The sequence below is a fragment of the Babylonia areolata genome, chromosome 28, assembly GCF_041734735.1.
Source record: "Babylonia areolata isolate BAREFJ2019XMU chromosome 28, ASM4173473v1, whole genome shotgun sequence".
In the NCBI taxonomy this organism is placed as follows: domain Eukaryota; kingdom Metazoa; phylum Mollusca; class Gastropoda; order Neogastropoda; family Buccinidae; genus Babylonia; species Babylonia areolata.
In genome coordinates this window covers 19702760-19723784 of record NC_134903.1, presented here as the reverse complement: position 1 = coordinate 19723784, position 21025 = coordinate 19702760, and the positions used below count along the sequence as shown (strand labels likewise).

Here is a 21025-nt window from a genome sequence, read left to right as displayed (position 1 = left end):
CCTGTCTGTCATTTTGTTCCTGCAAAAAAGTTATTTTGCTAAATATAGCTTGGGTAGCAGCATATAACAATAGTGTGAATGCAACACACAGCTTTCCCTGCATTTGGTGGAGTAAAAAATATCAACTCTCATGTCAGACTGACAGAATCGTCAGTCACAAAGTAATATATGGAAGAATGTTTCTTCTTGAAGCAAGTAGGAAGAGAAAGATGGACTGTTCCAGTCTGTATTCACTGATGTCACCATGATGGTGCCTGAGTACTCATATCACCTTGATAACCATTGGTACCTCAATACTGATTTATAATAATGATAATAATAATAATAATAATGGTATTTATATAGTGCTGGATCCTGTGCAGAAACAAATCAAAGCACTTTCGCAACAGTCATTCACACACATGCATAACTCTAAAACTGGAGAAACTGAAGACAAGGAAGAGGCAGGGAAGGGAGGCTATTTCGGGAAGAGGTGGGTTTTAAGGCCAGACTTGAAAGAGTTGAGTTTGGAGACTTGACAAAGCGAAAGAGGAAGTTCATTCCAATTGCGAGGCCCAGAGACAGAGAAAGAACAGCGGCCAACAGTCGAGTGTTTGAATCTGGGTATACGTAAACAGAGTGGATCCGAAGCCGATCGTAGTGGGCGAGATGGAGTGTAGAGATGAAGGCAGCCACAGAGATAGGAAGGGGCTGATTTGTGAATACATTTATAACATAGAGTGCTGATCTTGTACTTTATTCTGTGTGAAACAGGGAGCCAGTGGAGCTGTTGCAAAAGAGGAGTGATGTGCTCAGATCTTTTCTTTCTGAGGACGAGTCGGGCAGCAGAGTTTTGTATGCGCTGAAGGGACTGAATGGATGAAGCAGGCAAACCAGATAATAGAGAGTTACAGTAGTCAAGGCGAGAGAGAATGAGAGAAACGACAAGTCTAGATGTTGCGTCAGTGGACAGATATTTCTGGATGGAACTGATGCACCGCAATTGACAGTAGCAGGATAGACATGTCTGACATATAAAATTTTTGCATGGACAGTGCGTTGTCAAGGACAAGGCCGAGGTTCCTCACTGAACTGGAAAGAGGGATGAATGTACTGCCAAGTTTGATTGTGTCAGTTGTGATCGAAGAGAGTTTTTGTTTAGTTCCTATGATCATTGCTTCAGTTTTGTCCGCGTTCAATTGGTGCCTCAGTACTGATGTCACCAGGTGATAACCATTGGTGCCTCAGTACTGATATCACCAGGTGATAACCATTGGTGCCTCATTATTGATGTCACCAGGTGATAATCATTGGTGCCTCAATACTGATATCACCAGGTGATAACCATTGGTGCCTCAGTACTGATTTCACCAGGTGATAACCATTGGTGCCTCAGTACTGATTTCACCAGGTGATAACCATTGGTGCCTCAATACTGATGTCACCAGGTGATAACCATTGGTGCCTCAGTACTGATTTCACCAGGTGATAACCATTGGTGCCTCAGTACTGATTTCACCAGGTGATAATCATTGGTGCCTCAATACTGATATCACCAGGTGATAACTATTGGTGCCTCAGTACTGATGTCACCAGGTGATAACCATTGGTGCCTCAGTACTGATGTCACCAGGTGATAACCATTGGTGCCTCAGTACTGATTTCACCAGGTGATAACCATTGGTGCCTCAGTACTGATATCACCAGGTGATAACCATTGGTGCCTCAGTACTGATGTCACCAGGTGATAACCATTGGTGCCTCAGTACTGATTTCACCAGGTGATAACCATTGGTGCCTCAGTACTGATATCACCAGGTGATAACCATTGGTGCCTCAGTACTGATGTCACCAGGTGATAACCATTGGTGCCTCATTATTGATGTCACCAGGTGATAACTATTGGTGCCTCAGTACTGATGTCACCAGGTGATAACCATTGGTGCCTCATTATTGATGTCACCAGGTGATAACCATTGGTGCCTCAGTACTGATTTCACCAGGTGATAATCATTGGTGCCTCATTATTGATGTCACCAGGTGATAACCATTGGTGCCTCATTATTGATATCACCAGGTGATAACCATTGGTGCCTCATTATTGATGTCACCAGGTGATAACCATTGGTGCCTCATTATTGATATCACCAGGTGATAACCATTGGTGCCTCAGTACTGATGTCACCAGGTGATAACCATTGGTGCCTCAATACTGATATCACCAGGTGATAATCATTGGTGCCTCATTATTGATATCGGTGATGACCATTGGTACCTCAGTACTGATGTCACCAGGTGATAATCATTGGTGCCTCAATACTGATACCACCAGGAGATAATCATTGGTGCCTCAGTACTGATGTCACCAGGAGATAATCATTGGTGCCTCATTATTGATATCACCAGGAGATAATTGGTGCCTCAGTACTGATGTCACCAGGTGATAATCATTAGTTCCTTAGTACTGATATCAGGTGATAATCATTGGTGCCTCAGTACTGATGTCACCAGGAGATAATCATTGGTGCCTCATTATTGATATCATCTGGTGATGACTATTGGTGACTCATTATTGATATCATCTGGTGATGACCGATGGTGCCTCATTATTTATATATTAGGTGATGACCGATGGTGCCTCATTATTGATATGTTAGGTGATGACCATTGGTATCTCATTATTGATATGTATGATATCATCTGGTGATGACCGATGGTGCCTCATTATTTATATATTAGGTGATGACCGATGGTGCCTCATTATTGATATGTTAGGTGATGACCATTGGTATCTCATTATTGATATGTTAGGTGATGAACAATGGTGTCTAATTATTGATATCACCTTGTGATGACCAATGGTACCTCATTATTGATATATTGGGTGATGAACAATGGTTTCGCATTATTGATATCACCTTGTGATGACAGATGGTACCTCATTGATATATTAGGTGATGAACAATGGTGTCTCATTATTGATATCACCTTGTGATGACCGATGGTACCTCATTATTGATATATTAGGTGATGAACAGTGGTGTCTCATTATTGATATCACCTTTTGATGTTCGATGGTACCTCATTATTGATATATTATGTGATGAACAATGGTGTCTCATTATTGATATCACCTTGTGATGACCGATGGTACCTCATTATTGATATATTAGGTGATGAACAATGGTGTCTCATTATTGATATCACCTTGTGATGACCGATGGTACCTCATTATTGATATATTAGGTGATGAACAATGGTGTATCATTATTGATATCACCTTGTGATGACTGATGGCGCACCAGTGTGGAGTTGTAGCCTAGTGGTAACACATCTGCTTCGGAAGCAAGAGAATCTTGAGTACACTGGATCAAATTCCAAACTCACCAGTATTTCTTCTCCTCCACTAGACCTCAAGTGATGATTTGGATGCTAGTCGTTTGGATGAGATGATAAATTGAGGTCCTGTGTGCAGCTTGCCCGTAGCACATATAAAAAAAACAACCACAGCAACATTTTCCCTGGTGACATTTTGTGGAAAATCCACTGTGGTAGGAACACAAATACTCTTGCAGGCAGAAAAAAAAAGTATGGCTTTGCACTGCATCATCATGTTCTCCTTGGGGAGAGCAGCCCGAAATTAACACAAAGAATGACACAATGCAATAGAATAGAATAGAATACAATACAACAAAACACTGATATCACCATGGGAACCATTGGTGTCAGGACACTGACAGTGTGTGGCCAGCTTACCATCCTGCCCAAAGGTCACATGCCGTTTTGACCTTTGTACTCCTGACAAGGGGAAACTTGCATCACTTTTTGTTTACAGTTGTGACGCATGGCTTTGGTATCACTTCACTGACTTTGTGATGACATGTCCTTGGTATCTGTTCACTGACTGTGTTCCGATTCAACAAAATGCTTGCTATTCATCTGTTTTGGTGTATTTATGTTTTATATGTTTCAGATATTAGTTGGGAAAGTGACACCAAATACTGATATTTTGTTTTTTGCTATTGGGAATAAGGTGACTTTTTTGTATGCTGAGTTGGATGGTAGATGCTGTATGTTACACTGCACAATTTTGCCAGGAACAACCCTTTTGTTGCTGTGGGTTCTTTTACGTGCGCTAAATGCATGCTGCACACGGGACCTCGGTTTATCGTCTCATCCGAATGACTAGCGTCCAGACCACCACTCAAGGTCTAATGGAGGGGGAGAAAATATCAGCGGCTGAGCCGTGATTCGAACCAGCGCCCTCAGATTCTCTCGCTTCCTAGGCGGACGCGTTACCTCTAGGCCATCACTCCACTTCACCACCCGGCAACACGATGAACATGGACAAGGTGGATGATGCAGGTTACTTTGATTGAAGTCAATGAGGGAAAGGTCAAAATTGATGTGCGGACATTGGAGAATGGACATGATGGTTTAGTAAGGAAGTGTACAGGTCTGAACTCGAAACGGTTTGCCCAAGAACTACATCCAGTTTCTACTGAAGATGGTGGCAGCCATTTACGACAGCGTGCCTGCGAAAAGCACGAGTCATGTAGTTGACCAAAGTCTTCACAACTGTCATGGTCGACTTGAGGGCATAGTTTATGGCGGGGTTTGTTTGCTTGGGGGAAGGGCGTTATTGCACTTTTGGACTGAGGGGAGTTGGACTTGGGGGCTCACTATCGCCAGGTGAACTTGGGTTGGGCTTGGCCTTTACTAGTGAGTGAGCGTACCTGTCCACCCCCAGTGTGTATGTGAGTGTGTGTGTGTGTGTGTGCAGCGCAGTTTCCTCTTTTTTTTGTCTTTTAATCAGTGTTGTGCTGAAGTGTAGGGGGACGTGTGTTTGTGCATAATTCGGGCTCTTTTTTTTTTTTTTTTTTTTTTTTTTAGTAGTTCCGCAATGAGTTGTTTGCGTGGCAGACAGAGTGGTGGTGATGGCAGGCGTTGTGGGGTGGGCACAGTGTGTGTGTGTGTGAGCTGACAGGTCGTGAGGACAGGGAACGTGTGTGTGTGTGTGTGTTATCGCTGGGTTGGGGTAGGTCAGCTGTACCGGAGTGTGTCCCACAGTCACAGCGGCCAACGGCTGATAAGATAACGACCCGACTGACGGCTGCACAACGACTGGCGGTGTTCATCCGGCTTTGTTCCCCATTACTGTGTGGCCCTCTGTGTGTGTGCACTGCTTCAAACAACGTGCGCGCGCGCGCGCGTGTGTGTGTGTGTGTGTGTATTCGTGTGTTCTGTCTTTAACGTCTTTTCACTTTGAGTGATATTAGACGTGTTGTTTTGTGTTGTTGTTTGTTTGTGTGTGTGTTTGTGTTTATTGTGTGTGTGTGTTTGTTCATGTGTGTGTGTGTGTGTGTGTGTGTTCATGTGTCCACGAGACAGAGAGAGAAAGAGAGAGAGTTATGATTTGATTTTAATATCACACTACCAAGTACCACACATTGTATTAATGTGACACATATTAAAATTACTGATAATATACAGATCAATGTCTTGCATAAATCTATATATATATGTGTGTGTGTGTGTGAGAATGTCACACACACACACACACACACACACACACACACACACACACACACACACACAGATGTAAAATGTGACTTGGCGATGAAGCATAAAAAGAAGAAGATAAATTCTGAGTAAAGCAGAAAGAAAGCCCTCTGTCTCTCTCTGTCTCTGCCTCTGCCTCTGTCTCAGTCTGCCTGTCTGTCACTGTGTGTGTGTGTGTGTGTGTGTGTGACTCTCTCAGTGTCTCTAGCTCTATGTGTCTCTCTCTGTCTCTGTTTCTATCTCTGTGTCTCTCATTATCAGTGGATGTTTCTTGTCCTTTCTTTTATTTCTCTCTTTCCGTCTTTCTGTCCTCTTTGTCATGCATATTTGGACGTGGAATGACGTTTTGTACCCTATCTTCATTGATAGAAAAGTCTGTTTATTCTCTGCTCGCTCTCTCTCTCTCTCTCTCTCTCTCTCTCTCTCTCTCTCTCTCTCTCTTCTCATCCTCCTTTAACAATGCTGTGTTGTAAATGTCATTTTATTATCAAACCTTTAAAAATGTTTGTTAAAAGGAAAAATATCTTAACAATGAATGCTCAATGCTCCAGGTTGCACTTACACAAGCTTGGTTTAACATATTGCCATTAGATAATCTGTTTAGGCATAGCCTTAATGAGAGAGACATAAACTATTGGTTGAATGAACATTTTTATTGAAAATTGATGGCATTTCTTTTTTGAATGTGCAGTGTATGGAGATCTGAGGGATAAATAAATTCCTTCAGAGTTCAGGTGATTCACTGAACATTATCCTTAAGGGGAATGGTACAAACATTATACATGTCTCCAGATGCATTTTTCATGCTGTAAAGAAAAGAAAATGTCTGACTGATAACATGTAGTGCTTGAATTGTTATTCCTATCTGTAGCCAAAGTTTGCTGCTTTTTTTTTTTTTTTTTTTTTTTTTTTTTTTTAATCATGTGATGGAAGATATCTCTGGAGGAAGAACATGACTTGTATTGTAGATGTGTAATGAAAACTACATGTTAGATACATTTGTTGATTGCTTTAACCTCATTCGCCCCATCCGCTCCCGTCCTGGCTGATGTTCATTAAAACGTTTTCGTTCGTTCATTAGTTTGTTCTCTCTCTCTCTCTCTCTCTCTCTCTCTCTCTCTCTTTGTTACCTTCCCTTTCTGTTCTATCTTAGTGCCGGATCTTTCAGTTTCTCTGTCTTCTTTCTCTCCCTCTCTCTGACACCCCCCTATCTCTCTCTGTCTCTCTCTCTATGTCAATTTGTCGACAATCACTATGACCAGTGGACTGGAGGGGGCAGGATGTGTTGTAAGAGAGTGAGTACAGGTCCTGTGGGATTACAGGTAATGGTTTCCGGGCAACCTAGATATGGCAGCTGAGTGGGGCTGGGTCTGACCTGTTTTGGAGGCAGTTTTGTTCTGGTATCAGGCTTGGCTGACCTGATACACCTGAAGAAATCCCTTCACCATAGAGACAGGCGCTGTGTTTGAAATGCCACCCCTGTAGTTTGACCCCAGGGAGATTCAGTCCCTACATCTCTCATCCCAGTTTGTTGGGTTGGTTTTTTTTTTGTTTTTTTTTAATTCTATGTAGAAAATACAAAGTTCTGAAAATTAGTGAACATAAGTAATGTGATGTGTGCATTATGTGTGACAAGTGTGTATGTGTGTGTGTGAGCGCGCGCACGCGCATGTATTTGTATTTGTATTTCTCTTTTTACCACAACAGATTTCCGTGTGTGAAATTCAGGCTGCTCTCCCCAGGGAGAGCGCGTTGCTACACTACAGCGCCACCCATTTTTTTGTATTTTTTCCTGCGTGCAGTTTTATTTGTTTTTCCTACCGAAGTGGATTTTTCTACAGAATTTTGCCAGGAACAACCCTTTTGTTGCCGTGGGTTCTTTTACGTGCGCTAAGTGCATGCTGCACACAGGACCTCGGTTTATCGTCTCATCCGAATGACTAGCGTCCAGACCAGCACTCAAGGTCTAGTGGAGGGGGAGAAAATATCGGCGGGCTGAGCCGTGATTCGAACCAGCGCACTCAGATTCTCTCACTTCCTAGGCGGACGCGTTACCTCTAGGCCATCACTCCACTGTGTGTGTTTGTTACAGTGTGTGTGTGTGTGTGTTTTCTGGTTTCAGTGGTTTACATTCTAAGTATCTTTCATTCTTCTATATTTTAATGTAATTATTTATGTATTTCAAGTCTTTAATGTTAATATTTTATACAATCCAAGGGTAGGTTTTTAAGCATGTTAGGCTTTTATGTCAATCAGGAATATGCTTCTTTTTTATTATTACTACAGCAGATGTATAGTGTATAATGATCAGTCCATATGTCTTGATGTTTTGACACCTTGAAACTGAAACTGACAACAAAGAAGACATAAAAACTGGTCTGTAAACCAAACAGGAGCATTTAAGAAATATCTCACACAGAATAAAGTACAAGATCAGTACTCTATGTTATAAATGTATTCACAAATCTGCCCCTTCCTATCTCTGCGGCTGCCTTCACTTCTACACTCCATCTCGCTCACTGCGATCAGCATCAGATCCACTCAGTTTACGCATACCCAGATTCAAACACTCGACTGTTGGCCGCCATTCTTTCTCTGTCTCTGGACCTTGCAGTTGGAATGAACTACCTCTTTCGCTTCGTCAAGTCTCCACACTCAGCTCTGTAAACTCTGGCCTTAAAACCCACCTCTTCCCAAAATAGCCTCCCTTCCCTGCCTCTCCCTTGTCTTCAGTTTCTCCAGTTTTAGAGTTATGCATGCGTGTGAATGACTGGTGCGAAAGCGCTTTGATTTGTCTCTGCACAAGATTCAGCGCTATATAAATACCTTTATTATTATTATTATTATTATTATTATTATGTGGCTGTTGTGTTCTTGTATGTACACAAACAGATATAGAATCTGAATCCTTTACGATCCTTTTAGGGGATGTTAAAAACTAAGGGATTGGGCTTGGAAGAAATGTGTGAGATGCCTCACTTACACTTGCATCCAACAGGCTGGTCAGGCATGAAGAGTCCTGACTGCTGCCTTTTGCTTTGCAAACTTTCATCTTCCCCAGAATTTACAGCAGTTTTGATAATCTCTCTCTCACACACACACACACACACACACACACACACAATTATATAATGCGTAGCAGTTTATGCAGTGTGTGTGTGTGTATATATATATATATATATATATATATATATATATATCTTATATCATGCGTAGCAGTTTGTGCAGTATGTATGTGTGTGTGGAGCATTGTAGATATGTCAGAACAGTTTCAGTTTCAGTAGCTCAAGGAGGCGTCACTGCGTTCGGACAAATCCATATACGCTACACCACATCTGCCAAGCAGATGCCTGACCAGCAGCGTAACCCAACGCGCTTAGTCAGGCCTTGAGGGGAAAAAAAAAAAGGTGAATAAATAATAGATAAGCAAGAACATACAACAGAATAAAGGCGCAAGGAAGCAGTCCTGCACAGCATTCCCCCACCCACCTCTGCCTCTTACCCCTTCTCCCGGTGCGGGTCTTCTTCTTCTTCTTCTTCTGCAGTCACTCGTATGCACACGAGTGGGCTTTTACGTGTATGACCGTTTTTACCCCGCCATGTAGGCAGCCATACTCCGTTTTCGGGGGTGTGCATGCTGGGTATGTTCTTGTTTCCATAACCCACCGAATGCAGACATGGATTACAGGATCTTTGACGTGCGTATTTGATCTTCTGCTTGCATATACACACGAAGGGGGTTCAGGCACTAGCAGGTCTGCACATATGTTGACCAGGGAGATCGTAAAAATCTCCACCCTTTACCCACCAGGCGCCGTCACCGTGATTCAAACCCGGAACCCTCAGATTGACAGTCCAACGCTTTAACCACTCGGCTATTGCGCCAGGTGCGGGTCTGATTCACCTCTTCCTGGTTTGCCTACTCTTTGATCATGCCACACCACCCACAGTGGCCTCTTGAGTGTTCAATTCTTTGTCCCATTTGCCTACCCACCAGTCTGACTTCACCTACTCCGTCGCTTTCTCTCTCTCTGTCTGTCTGTGTCTGTCTCTCTCTTTCTCACACACACACACACATACACAAAAATATACTTACAGATATACACACTAATGTTTGTGCACAGATACTTCTGTCAACTTGTGTGGGTACATGTAATATTCTGTGGGTCTTGAGACCGGGCATAATAAGTGCTTTCATGGCAGCAACCTCTGAGCAACTATGATACAGTTCAGTTTAGGATAAAATGCAGGAGACCAGGCTAGCAGTGGAGAAATTGAGCTTTTTTTTCTTGCTTTTAAAAAAAAATTTTTTTTAACACACAGACTTGCGAATGCACGTGCACATGCACATAGCAAAAGAGAACATAGGCGAACTAGGAATAGGTGAAACAGGATCTTCAATTTAGTGATAGGTGAATCGGAAATAGGCGAATCAGGATGACACCCTTCTCCCAATCTCCTCTCTTCCTTCTCTTCCCCTCTCACCTTTTCCCTCCCTCCCTCATTCCCTCTCTGTCTCTCTCATAGTTTTTTGTCTCTCTCTCTCTCTCTCTCTCTCTCTCTCTGTCTCTGTCTCTCTGTGTCCATACCCATTGTCCACATCCCCCATACTCACTAATTTGTCAGCCAGCATACATCCTTTGCACACATCCGTCTGGTTTTGTCATGGCTGAGACCTTGCATGTCATCTGGTCTTTTCCCTGTGAAATTCTGTCAACTGTGACTCTTACATGATCAGTTCAGGTGTACGCTGAATTACGTTTGAATGCACCCATGCATGACTGGTTCCGCAGTGTGGTGAATCACATTGGACTGTGCTTGAATATATGTTTTCCTCACAAGAGGTTGGCTGTTCCAAAGGACGGTTTCAGCCCCTCTTTAGGAAGTTTGTAGCAGTTCTCAGCAAATTCAGTCACACTGGTGGCTTGGTGAGTGCTTGTTTGTTTCAAGAAAATTTACTTTTTAGGTGTTTTTTTTTTCTTATTTGTGTAAGACCTTGGTTTGTTTCTACCTTTTATTGACCATTGTAGTTGCCAGTGGAAAACACGAGGAGCATTGGCTTGCAGTGGTGTATCTATAAAGAGTGTACTTTTTTTTTTTCATTTTGTTTTTCTCTAAGAAATGTGTTTCTCTGTCATCTGATAGATGTTTGGCTCACAAATGTTTGACTGCTGTCGTGTTTATAAGGAATACTTTAACGTCGGATATCTGTTTCTGTCTGTCTGTCATTGGGTTATCAGTTCACCCCTTTGTCTTTGTCCCAGTTTCCACCATTGTCGCTTTGTCCATCTCTTCTCTCCCTCCATTGTCGCTTTGTCCATCTCTTCTCTCCCTCCATTGTCGCTTTGTCCATCTCTTCTCTCCCTCCGTTGTCGCTTTGTCCATCTCTTCTCTCCCTCCATTGTCACTTTGCCCATTTGCCCATCTCTTCTCTCCCTCCATAGCCGCTTTGCCCATTTGCCCATCTCTTTTCTCCCTCCATAGCCGCTTTGCCCATTTGCCCATCTCTTTTCTCCCTCCATTGTCACATTGCCCATTTGCCCATCCATCTCTTCTCTCCCTCCATTGTCGCTTTGCCCATCTCTTTTCTCCCTCCATTGTCGCTTTGCCCATCTCTTCTCTCCCTCCATTGTCGCTTTGTCCATCTCTTCTCTCCCTCCATTGTCGCTTTGTCCATCTCTTCTCTCCCTCCATTGTCGCTTTGTCCATCTCTTCTCTCCCTCCATTGTCGCTTTGCCCATCTCTTCTCTCCCTCCGTTGTCGCTTTGCCCATCTCTTCTCTCCCTCCATTGTTGCTTTGTCCATCTCTTCTCTCCCTCCATTGCTGCTTTGCCCATCTCTTCTCTCCCTCCATTGCTGCTTTGTCCATCTCTTCTCTCCCTCCATTGCTGCTATGTCCATCTCTTCTCTCCCTCCATTGTCACTTTGTCCATCTCTTCTCTCCTTCCATTGTCGCTTTGCCCATCTCTTCTCTCCCTCCGTTGTCGCTTTGCCCATCTCTTCTCTCCCTCCATTGTCGCTTTGTCCATCTCTTCTCTCCCTCCATTGTCGCTTTGCCCATCTCTTCTCTCCCTCCATTGCTGCTTTGTCCATCTCTTCTCTCCCTCCATTGCTGCTTTGTCCATCTCTTCTCTCCCTCCATTGCTGCTTTGTCCATCTCTTCTCTCCCTCCATTGTCGCTTTGCCCATCTCTTCTCTCCCTCCATTGTCGCTTTGCCCATCTCTTCTCTCCCTCCATTGCTGCTTTGCCCATCTCTTCTCTCCTTCCATTGTCGCTTTGCCCATCTCTTCTCTCCCTCCATTGTCGCTTTGCCCATCTCTTCTCTCCTTCCATTGTCGCTTTGCCCATCTCTTCTCTCCCTCCATTGTCGCTTTGCCCATCTCTTCTCTCCCTCCATTGTCGCTTTGCCCATCTCTTCTCTCCCTCCATTGTTGCTTTGCCCATCTCTTCTCTCCCTCCATTGTCGCTTTGCCCATCTCTTCTCTCCCTCCATTGCTGCTTTGCCCATCTCTTCTCTCACTCTATTGTCGCTTTGTCACTTTGTCCATCTCTTCTCTCCCTCCATTGTCGCTTTGCCCATGTCTTCTCTCCCTCCATTGTCGCTTTGTCACTTTGTCCATCTCTTCTCTCCCTCCATTGTCGCTTTGTCCATCTCTTCTCTCCCTCCATTGTCGCTTTGTCCATCTCTTCTCTCCCTCCATTGTCGCTTTGTCCATCTCTTCTCTCCCTCCATTGTCGCTTTGTCCATCTCTTCTCTCCCTCCATTGTCGCTTTGCCCATCTCTTCTCTCCCTGTATTGCTGCTTTGCCCATCTCTTCTCTCCCTCCATTGTCGCTTTGTCCATCTCTTCTCTCCCTCCATTGTCGCTTTGTCTCTGGCTGACTGACTGTCTGTCTGCCTTCACCCTTCTCTCTCTCTTTCCCGCTCTCTTTCCCCTCCTCCTCCTCCTCCTCCCCTGCTTCCTTCATTCTTCATTGTTGTTGGCTGCACCAAGGTCATGCATGCACACACATTTTTTGTCAGCTTAGCTAATCACACACGCACACGCACGCATGCACGCACACACACACGCACGCACGCACAATGATATGCACACATTCCTGCCAGTTTCCTTACATGGCTACTACATTTCAGTTACATGCATATATATGGACATTGGCAGCAGTGTCCACTGCTCTTGCAGATTCACAGGAACATAGTATGCTTCACATCAACATGCACTGACCCCACAGCAGTCCACAGTCCCCCACTTCGTAACACACACACACACACACACACACTAATCAAAACACCCACAAACACTTCTAACACAGCGAAAACCCAGCTAAAGTTGGAAATTATCATTTTTGACAGTTATGTACTTTCAGAATGTTTAAAAGTTACAGATGAACATTCAGATAAAAACAACAGAAGTGTTCTGTCTCCTTTTTTCCTTCTGTATTCTTTTAACCAGTTGAGTGTCAGAGAATTTTGTATTTAAAAAAAAAAAACAAGAGAGGCAAGGCCTTCAAGACTCACTTGTGACTGAGAGTAAAACACGCAAGCTTTTTATGTATTGAGTATAATTTCAAAATGTAATGTTTAAGATGAGAAAGATCAGTTTAAAGCAAATTAAGTCCCCTGGCATTAATTAGAGTAATTTCCCTTTTTTACTATCTGCACCAAAACGTTTGCAAAATAAATAAAATTTCCATGCTTAGCAAAAGAAGTTCCTGTTTGAACAAAAAATGATAATAATGACAGCTCTTGTTGTTGGGTCAGAATATCAGATCAAATTGCCAAGTTTAGAGAATACAAAAAATATAAATATAACAGTAATTGCAGTTTGCATATAATTAGGCTTCATTATCTTTTTTTTTTTTTGTGCCCATCCCAGAGGTGCAATATTGTTTTAAACAAGATGACTGGAAAGAACTGAATTTTTCCTATCTTTATGCCTAATTTGGTGTCAACTGACAAAATATTTGCAGAGAAAATGTCAATGTTAAAGTTTACCACAGACACACACACACACACACACAGACAACCGAACACCGGGTTAAAACATAGATTCACTTTGTTTACACAAGTGAGTCAAAAAAAAAAGTGCTCTCCCCTTACCAGGGAATTTTGAAGATTGGGGGGTTATAATTTTTTTCTAATTCTAGTACAAAAACTATGGGAGGTGCAGAAATAAAGTAGACATTTTTGTGGAGGAAAATGAATGTAGATTTTGAATCTTGGCTTTTTCCCTATTAGTTTGATTGTAGATAACTGATTAGCCATTTAAACTCAAGATAATAATTTTTGTGCAACAAAAATGTAATCTCCACCTCCACTGAATGGCATTCATACAGAAATCAAATAAAATACAGCTAGACATAGCATGTCTATTGTCAGATTATACCTGTAGAAGAAATTAAAACAAATCACAACTCGTGTAGACATGTAAGTGAATCGCTGTCCCAACAGTGACAAACATGGGTATCACCTCACCTCACCCTCACCTCAGGCCCATAACTACAAAGTAGTCGTTGGGGGAAGCATTCGGACCGCAGACGCAACCTCCCTTCTCCATCTGTCTCTGTCGGCAGCCGCCGGCAGCAGCTCACGTGTGTGGAGTCCAGTCCATTGTTTGATGTTCTCATGCCAGTTCTTCCACTGTCTTCCTCTTCTTCTCCCGCCCTTGATGGCCTGCATGATTGTTTTGGACAAGCTGGTGTGTCGAGTGTTGTGTCCAAACCATATCAGCTTGCGTCTCTTCACAGTTGAAAGGAGAGGTTCCTGAGGTCCAGCAAGGTTCTCAATTCTGCTCCGTACATGTTCATTGGTCCTGTACTCGATCCAGGGAATTTGAAGGAGCTTCCTCAGGCATTTGTTCTCGAAAGCCTGGATCTTCCTTTCAGTTTCAGCCGTCAGTGTCCATGCCTCACAACCATACAGTACAATGGAGACCACCAGGGCTTTGTAGAGTTTGAATTTTGTGGAGAATCGGATGTTACTTTTCCACACTCTGTTCAGTTTGGTCATGGTTGCAGTGGCTATGCCAATGCGAATTCTTATTTCTGCTTTGCTGCTTCCATCTTTTGTCAGGGTTGCTCCCAGATATTTGAAGTTCCCGACATCTTCCAGTTGTTCTCCGTTCATAAAAATAGTGGCATGGGCCATGTTCACGCTGTTTACCATGGTTTTGGATTTATCTGTGCAGACCTCCATTCCGTAAGCACCCGCTCATGGGTATAGTCAATATAAAATGTCAGTCACATTCTCAGAAACTGAGCAGGCAAGCTTTTTGACACCTAAGAGCTTTTCCCAGTCAGAGGGTGAAGTTCTTTGATGACATTCACTCCCTCCAAGTTGCATGCGGGCCAATTAAAGTGTTGTACATCCGGTGTGCTTCCTCATCAAAAAAGTAAACCATCAGATTCAGCGACAACAAGCGTTAAAAACAAGAAGCATGTGTTTCATGTCCAGTGCACAATCAACCCTGCTTTTCATGAAAATTGTGGGGCATTGCCATTGTCTATTTTCGGCGGTATGCATTGAAATGATGATTCACTGATGTCCTACTGCCACGCCCTGCCACACTCACTTCCACACCCTCTGGCTGGAATTCGGCCTGTTGTCATACATCACTCCTCTCCCTCTCCTCCCCCTCTTCCAAGGCTCTCGCTGCAGGTATTCTGTCAGTCATAGTCACTTCCTCAGAAACACTGTCAGATTGGAGAAACGGACTGAATTACCGTCAAATGGGCTGTCACTTTCATCACTGTTGTTGTCATTCACCTTTGTGTCAAAAAACCAATCATCAGACAAGAGAGATCATTCTCCATCACTTTACCTGTCCATAATCACGAGGACAGCTTTCAGAATTGTGTAAATCCGCTAACTGGGACCAGTCCCTTTACTGGATGAAGTTTTCAAGTCCTGTTTGTAGGGGGCTTAGTAGGTGGTGTCCTAAGTATGTTAAAAAACAGAACAGGCACCACTGAACACCACCGAAGTGACTCAGCAGCAGTGCAGGGTCTCCTCTGGTGTGTGGCCTCCTGGCGACCTAACATCGATGGTTCCCTGTGGACTGCCGACGCTGGAACTGCGATGGACGAACCTGGGTGTGGACGTGTATGGGGGAATCTAAATGAGCGGTGTGGGAGTAATGCCACTGAAACGGTACAGATGTTGGGGCAGCAAAAAAAAAAAAAAAAAAGTTTTCAAGGCCTATTTTTGCATATGATGCAACTCCCTTCCCACATGCGTTTCACGTGGTCCAGTTAGCAAATCATTATCGAGTAGAAAGGGGTCTTCTACCTGATGTATGTTCATCTAAGTAGTATTTTTATAATCCAGACACACCAAACTAACTGCTCAGAGTCGGTTTATGTGAACTGAACCAAAATCCAAAGAAGGAAAAATCGGAACATATGCAGGACATCAGTGGACGTCCTATAGGCACTATAGCAACACTCTTGTAGGATGTCACCTGACGTCAACAGGTCAAAAGTTGGTGTGTCTGAAAAGAACAAATGGAGAAATTGGCTCATAATAAAAACCCCATACATTTGCCTGCTTGTAACTTTAGAACAAGAATTATCTTGAACATGTATGTGGTGTCAAAAGCTTCAGCATTAAGTAAACTCTTTTCGAAAAAAAAAAAAAAAAAAGCACTGGAATATTTATATTTTCTCAATGTACACAAATGAAGTCAAGAATGGCGAGTGGAAGATTGATGTCATGCCTTGAGAGAGCTGTCAACGGTGACAATGAATGTTCAAAAGAGAGAAAGGCTGCATTCGTATTTGAACAACAAATATTTCCTGTAATGCTGATTTTTTTTTTTTTTTTTTTTTTAGCTTTGGCTTTAGGTCCCAGATCAAAATAACATTTTCTAACTGCAGTCATGAAGTGTATTGCCACATAATCAACTGATATAATATCAGAAAACGTGCAGTCATATGCACTGAAATTTGCAACTTCAGTGACAAATGTGTACAGCAGTACCAACAGTGCATGCACCTGTAAACATTAGAAATATTACAGTTTCAGGAAGTTTCATGCTAAAATATTTACCAAAGATGAGACCCTAATGACATGTTTTCGTGTGTAGCTAAGAATAGCAGGCTGCGACTTTTGCTGTGTTTTCGTATGCTGTGTTGCATGTTTGTCAGTGTCGTATTTTGCATGACTATGTCACATTATGCCTCACTATCATACATTACATCACTGTCATACCATGTCATATAATGAGTCACCATGTCATAAACTTACCATAACATACTATACCATACCTTTCCTTACAATAAGTTACTGTATCATATCATACCTTCTTCTTCTTCTTCTGCGTTCACTCGTATGCACACGAGTGGGCTTTTACGTGTATGACCGTTTTTACCCCGCCATGTAGGCAGCCATACTCCGTTTTCGGGGGTGTGCATGCTGGGTATTTTCTTGTTTCCATAACCCACCGAATGCTGACATGGATTACAGGATCTTTAACGTGCGTATTTGATCTTCTGCTTGCATATACACACGAAGGGGGTTCAGGCACTAGCAGGTCTGCACATACGTTGACCTGGGAGATCGTAAAAATCTCCACCCTTTACCCACCAGGCGCCGTCACCGTGATTCGAACCCGGGACCCTCAGATTGACAGTCCAACGCTTTAACCACTCGGCTATTGCGCCCGTCTGCCAGAACGTACCATACCGTATGTATTGCAATTTGGAAGGCATAATCATTCCATTTTGTAATGCATGACCTCATATAATGTTTGACCATCTCACTGTCATGTTTTACCGTCTCATATAATGCTTGACTATCACATTATACAATGCTTGACCGTCTCATCATGTAATACATGACTGTCTCATCATATAATGCATGACTGTCTCATTATGTAATGCATGACTGTCTCATTATGTAATGCACGACTGTCTCATGTAATGCATGACTGTCTCATTATGTAATGCATGACTGTCTCATTATGTAATACATGACTGTCTCATCATGTAATACATGACTGTCTCATTATGTAATGCATGACTGTCTCATTATGTAATGCATGACTGTCTCATTATGTAATGCATGACTAATTATGTAATGCATGACTGTCTCATTATGTAATGACCAACTGTCTCATTATATATATATATAATTATATATATAATGCATGACCATCTCATACAGTGCATAACTGTCACATCATATGATGCATGACTGATCATATAACACATAACTGTCTAATTATATAATGCAGGATTGTCTCATTATCATATAATGCAGGACTGTCTCATTTATCATATATTGCATGACCATCTCATATAATGCATGAGTGTCACATCAGAGGTGTGTATATATATGTGTGTGTGTGTCTGTGTCTGTGTTTGTGTGTGTTTTACCTGGCCTGAAATAGGGAAACAGTCAAATTGTTTGTCTAACATGACTTAAAGTGAACAGACATTGAAGGACATAGACTATCTGTCTTTGTCTCTGTCTGTCTGTCTGTCACACACACACACACACACACACCACACCACACCACACCACACCACACCACACCACACACACACACACACACACACACACACACACACTGCACTGCACTGCACTGCACTGCACTGCACTGCCCTGCATCCATGCATGCATAAATGTGTACATAAGATCATGCATCATATGAGGAGCTGGTTGTTAATCTGAATATTCTCAGGATTCAAATTCAAATTATTCAAATTCCCGTGCTGCAGCCTTCAGTGACTAGCAGCACTTCACCCCCACACATCCACACGTCAGAGCATTTTGATGTGGGGTCGGTGGTCGTGCCCAGCAACTCTCTCCCTGTTGAGCCAGACAATCTGCTGCCAGGTCACTTACCTGCTGCCAGGTCAGTCAGCCGGCTGCTGTTTGGGGCTGGCACAAATATTTAGGTTCCTGTTACACACACACACACACACACACACACGCACACCTGTGCAGTCACCTGCTGAAGTGCACAGTTTCCCCCATCCCTTCATACATGCTCACACATAGATTCTTGTTGTACAAAATGTATGCACACACAGACTCACCTGAAAACATGATCTCTCTCTCTCTCTCTCTCTCTCTCTTTCTCTTTCTCTCACACACACGCGCGCATGCGTGCGCTCACACTCACACACATGTACATGTACATGTACCCATAGACATGCAGCTCAGATACACACATGCATGCATAATTTGCAGACATAAAAGTTCACATGTGTACGTGCAAATATAGAGGCACACATTTATATATAAAGATATATATATATGCTCATTTACTAAGAGAACTACACCTTCGGCGTGTATTTCAAGTATATTTTTCTCTTTCTCACTGTCATTATTAATTACAGTTTGAAAGTTAATGAAAAAAGGAAAAAGAAAAGAGAGAGTAAGAAAAAAGAATTGGAAATAATGATGAAAAGAGAGAAGGAAAAATTTGGTTATTTGAGCCCCCTTTTTTTTTTCAGTTGTCTGCCTGTCTTCATCTGTTTGTTTGATTTTGTTAGTTGACAACCCTGTGGTAATGTCTGTCTGTCTGTCTGTCTGTCTTTACCTGTATACCCGTTTGATTTCAGTCAATGAACCTATGGTTATTTCTGTCTGTTTTTATTCGTATGTTTTATGTTGTCAGTAGATTACTTCATGCTTATGTCTGTCTGTCTGTCTTGTTATCTGTATGTTTGATGCAGTCAGTTGATGACCATGTGGCTATGTCTGTCTGTCTGTCTGTCTGTCTTATTATCTGTATGTTTGATGCAGTCAGTTGATGACCATGTGGCTATGTCTGTCTGTCTGTCTTTATATGTTTGATGCAGTCAGTTGATGACCATGTGGCTATGTCTGTCTGTCTGTCTTTATATGTTTGATGCAGTCAGTTGATGACCATGTGGCTATGTCTGTCTGTCTGTCTTGTTATCTGTATGTTTGATGCAGTCAGTTGATGACCATGTGGCTATGTCTGTCTGTCTGTCTTGTTATCTGTATGTTTGATGCAGTCAGTTGATGACCATGTGGCTATGTCTGTCTGTCTTTATATGTTTGATGTCACTGTATTGTGCCTTGATGTGTAGTGCTGCACAGTGTTCTGTGCTATGTTTGATGTCACTGTATTGTGCCTTGATGTGTAGTGCTGTACAGTGTTCTGTGCCACACCAAACTGTAAACTTTACAGACCATACCAGACCATACCATGCCGTAAACTTACTGTACCTGAAGAGACAGTCTCAATCTTACCATACTAGACCAGACCATAAACCTACCATAATCATACCATAAACTTACCAGACCAGGCCAGATCATACCATAAACTTACCGTGCCAGACAAGACCAGGCCAAATCATACCATACACTTACTGTACCAGATCAGTCCAGACCAGACCATAAACTTAGTGTACCATTCTATAAACTCATCGTACCAGACCAGATGATACAATAAACTTAATGCACTATGCCAGACTAGACTAGACCGGACCACAAACTTATTGTACCAGACTATACCTTACCATAAACTTACTTTACTGTACCCGACCATACCATTTCAAACTTATGGTACCATGCCGTACCAGACCATACTTTAACATAAACTTAATTTACTGTACCAGACCATACCATTTCTTCTTCTTCTTCTTCTTCTGCGTTCACTCGTATGTACACGAGTGGGCTTTTACGTGTATGATCGTTTTTACCCCGCCATGTAGGCAGCCATACTCCGTTTTCGGGGGGTGCATGCTGGGTATGTTCTTGTTTCCATAGCCCACCGAACGCTGACATGGATTACAGGATCTTTAACGTGCGTATTTGATTTTCTGCTTGCATATACACACGAAGGGGGTTCAGGCACTAGCAGGTCTGCACATATGTTGACCTGGGAGATCGTAAAAATCACCCTTTACCCACCAGGCGCCGTCACCGTGATTCGAACCCAGGACACTCAGATTGACAGTCCAACGCTTTAACCACTCGGCTATTGCGCCCGTCCATACCATTTCAAACTTATGGTACCATGCCATACCAGACCATACCATATCATAATCTCGCAATACTAGACAAGACCATATCAGACCATACTGGACCATAAACTTGCTATATACTAGACAAGACCATATCAGACCATACTGGACCATAAACTTGCTATACCAGACCAGACCATACATAAACTTACCATGCCATACCATAACATATAAACTTACCATACCATACCATAAACTTACCATGCCATATCATACCGTACCATACCATACCATACCATGCCACACCATAAACTTACCATGCCATACCATAACATCAATTTGTGTCTTGTACTCTACTAGACCATGCTATATCATGCTATGCTATAAACTTACCACCATACCATAACATACCATAAAGTTACTGTAGTGTACCAGACCATACCTGACTATTATTTACCATACCATACCTTACCTTACCTTACCTTACCTTACCATACCACACCATACAGCACTATACCATACACCACCACCACACCACACC

At 42.7% G+C, this 21025-nt stretch overlaps 1 protein-coding gene across 1 annotated transcript in view; it reads left to right on the top strand.

Moving 5' to 3' along the window:
* LOC143302071 (uncharacterized) overlaps positions 1 to 21025 on the top strand; it is a 139797-nt gene that overhangs the window by 79646 nt on the left and 39126 nt on the right. The window lies entirely within an intron of this gene.